Source organism: Triticum dicoccoides, chromosome 5B (genome assembly GCF_002162155.2).
Source record: "Triticum dicoccoides isolate Atlit2015 ecotype Zavitan chromosome 5B, WEW_v2.0, whole genome shotgun sequence".
NCBI lineage: Eukaryota > Viridiplantae > Streptophyta > Magnoliopsida > Poales > Poaceae > Triticum > Triticum dicoccoides.
The window spans coordinates 33,865,433-33,869,077 of record NC_041389.1 but is presented as its reverse complement, the minus strand read 5'-3'; the positions used below and the strand labels follow the sequence as shown (position 1 = coordinate 33,869,077).

The window sequence follows — 3,645 nt, the reverse complement described above, 5'->3', positions numbered from 1 at the left end:
CATGCCTCTCGCGGAAACAAAACCGTGACTTTCGCGAAAGAAAACAAAATAGATTTTTTTCCTGGATGAAACCTTGAAATAATCTTGGGACACCATCTAGCACATTGCTTATTTTCCCATGAATGGGAAGGCATTTCTTGACTTTTAGCCCATTGATCGTTGGGCATTTCTGTCTTCCAGATTAGATCTAGAATACAAGTGAAGTTTGTGATGATTAGCTTTATGTTCGAATTACTGTCAAATTCCGAATGACGATATTTTTGTGGCTTTCTGAGGCTTAAACTACATGTGTTTTACTTTTTATTTTGTTAACTTTGTTCATCTTATATTATCCCAGTGAATGTTTTGTCTTGACTGTCTGTTTGCGCCTGGTTTGGTTCGACTTTGAGCTTTGAAGTGGGTCTCTTCTTTGTTTTTCCATAGCATCTAACATTGACCAAAGATGCCCTAAAAATATTGACCATAGATGCTTTGCTTGTATTTCACATGCATGTTGATAGAAACATGTGGATGTTTTTGAGTCGGTTTACAGAGCTGGTTATTATGATCACACGGTTTTGTTACATCAACTAACATGTCATTTAGTTGATATGATTTCATAAACTACTAATGTACTAATTTGTAAAGTCTTTGTGAATAATTAATAAAGTGGCCGCATGCATCGCCCAGATGGAGAGGCCAGGGATACATCCTCCTTTTCAGAAAGAAAAAACAACAGTTCAGGAAGGGCACCTCCCTGCTTGGCATGCTTTTGCTGGAGGAAATGCTGCGCAGGCCTGACCGAGCTTTTGCTCGGCGTGAGCCACTTTGGGATGGGTTGGTCCACTGGGCTCGAGAGTGCTCAGTCCAACTAGACCTCCTGATCGTTTCTCAAAAAAAAAAAGTAGACCTCCTGATCAGGCGCTGCTCTTCTCCTCAGGCCGATGGCCAATCAGAGTTGGCTCCTCCCTCTTGCCACTCGCTCAGCCCACATCTAGTACATCGTGCCGTCTCCCTGTACCTCGCCAAGCCCCCACCCCGGTTTGCCATTGTCGTGCTCGCCGATCCTCCCAAGTCGACCCGAGCAAGACGTAAGCTCGTGCCGAACCACTCATGATGGCTCAGTCGCTGAGTGAACCGGCTCTGCTCGGCTTAGAAAAGGGATATGAAGGCATGGTGGATCCCGACCTTTGCCGGCGGGAGGGCTTCATTTTTTCATACTCTTTTGAGTTTTGGTAGTGTTTGTGTTCTACTCAGAGAGGCAAGGTGGCGTCGACTCTCTAAAGATGAAATAAGATTCTTCCCTCCTAGTCCCCGTCCCGATGGTGTTTCTAGTATCGTCGAAAGACATGTGGAGATTTGTCTCTGGCGGATCTCGCGGGATTCTGTCGGCGTTAGTCTTCGCCGAATCCATGTGGATCATGCATGTCTTTGTTTGTGTGTTTATAGGTTAGATTCTTCCCATGTACGCTTCTTCATCGGTGGCGGTTGTTGTCCTGGTGCGCTGGTCCTATGAGATCTTAGCACGACGACTTCTCGTCTGTCTGCTAGAACAAGGTTTGCCCGGCTTCGATGAGAGAGGGGCGAAAACGGCGGCGCTCCTTCGGCTCGCTCTAGTGCTAGTAGTTATCTCTAGGTCGTCTACGGATCTAAATTATTTTTCACTTTTAGTGTTCTTTGTACTAGCTTGATAGCTAATGAATAGGTCGGAAGTTATAGGAAATTCACTTTGACACATGGGAGCATATGCTCCTGCCGTTGAAAAATATATTTCAAAATGTCAAAAATTCCTACCATAAATTTGAGTGCACATCTCAACATTGTATGTGCACACGTCAAGTTTCGTGAAAACCCGATATTTTATACGTCTTGTGTAAAAAAGACAAAAAAGGTCTCATGAAAAGCCTTTTTTAACACTATTTGTTGTCTTTTTTGCATGTGACTCAAAAGTTGTCGGTTTTCCCCGAAACGAGTTTGTATACACGTAGAATATCGGGACGTACGTGAGAATCATTTTGTCAGAATTTTGTGACATTTCAAAACATGTTTCAAACACATTTTAATATCCAAGAGCATATGCTCCCATGTGCCAAAACGACACCCTCGGAAGTTATCCTTGCAAAAAAAAAAGAGAAGAGTAAAAAGGAAAATCCACCAACAACTTTGCTCCTAGAATGAAAAGACATCTGATTGTCCAAAAAAGAAGAAGGAAAATACATCTCTAAAAAGGGAATAGGAGATATCTAAAATAAAAATGTTGCTTTTTTTTAGTATAAGTACGTATTTGTGTTTAGCCTGTTTTTTTAATATTGCAATTAATATATCTTTCAAGTAAAATCTGATTCTTACCACTATCCACTAGATTTTCATAAATTGTGGTTGTGCCACTAAAGCGTGAGTTGCCCGTAGGTCAGGCCTTGTTTCCATCTCTTTTCACACGTTTCCTCCTCTCAGTGATCCACCACTTGTCACATCAACCGCCGAGAAGAGAAGACACATTTGGCCGTAGCATCCGTTGTGACAGAACAAGACATGGCGATCATAATTTGAACTTCTTACGCAGCCTAGCATTAAATCACGCCGACCCTCATGTCTTCCAAGACAATTGCTAATGCCCCTTGAGATTCCGGCCAACTATAACTACGGCCTCCACCCCCGGCGTTCGGCACATCATTCACCTTCATCGTGTTTCTCTCCTTGTACTTCCTGGGCGCCGCTCCAACTGCTAGCCCTAGTCCTCGTTGAGTCTGACATGACGTTGCTCGTCCGTAGCCTGTGCGTCGGCAACACGGTGAGACCCAGCGCTGGGCGCCAGTCTCGCCACTCCACGGATTATCGCATCATGCGAAGAAGGAAGCCTCATCGCCCCTTTCCGAGCAGGATGTCTAGTGCAGAGCACCCTAGGGCCATCACCATGGACTTGGCTCCATCACCAAGGAACACTCACATCACATATACTAAGGTGAATTCTGTCCACGGAACACTAGCATCTCGGCCAAGGACACGCTACGCGTGTGGGTTTTCTCGACGAGGAAGAACCCATGGCAGACAACATCGGACTTCCTCTGCTCTGGTACAAGAACGGACCACCTGAGTTCATGTTGTCGCTTGGGGCAGATTGGGTCATCATTGCGCAGTTCCACAACACCGCTCTTACTACTACATCTCGTACTTCATCGCATTCTCCTGCTTCAACATCTTCTCCCGTTTTGAGAACGAGTTCTCCCGTACCTCTTTTGATGAGATCTGAGTCCATCTCCTGCAGTTCCAGAAGCGGGGAGGCTAGTAGTGAGCAGCAACCGGAGGAGGAGGCGCTCTAGTGTCAAAGTTTTAGTTCCTGTCTTTTTTGTGCTTCATGTTTCTGTGCATTTGCTTCATTGCGATGTAATAAACTGTTTGTGCCTTGTTTTTCTGTGTTTGCTTTGCTTGCAACGTGATCGACACTACACTTTTTTTTTTCATTTTTCTTAGTTTGTATCCGAACCATGGTGTCCCTCTTTTTTGTGTTCACACCAAATCAGGAACAAACAAGAAAGACTGATCGATAATAATTAAAGGGTGTTCACAAACTAGAAAGACAAGTCGATCACAAACAAATACTATATATAATCATCTAAAAGCATTAGCATAATACATCCATAGTTATTGCACACCACAAACTTGTTA

General features: G+C 44.1%; 1 non-coding gene across 1 annotated transcript; it reads left to right on the top strand.

Moving 5' to 3' along the window:
• The first annotated feature begins 201 nt into the window (after positions 1 to 201).
• On the top strand, positions 202 to 282 carry LOC119313445. The gene has a single exon (XR_005151729.1). It is a non-coding gene; the product is annotated as a small nucleolar RNA snoR77Y (small nucleolar RNA).
• The last annotated feature ends 3,363 nt before the right edge of the window (positions 283 to 3,645 follow it).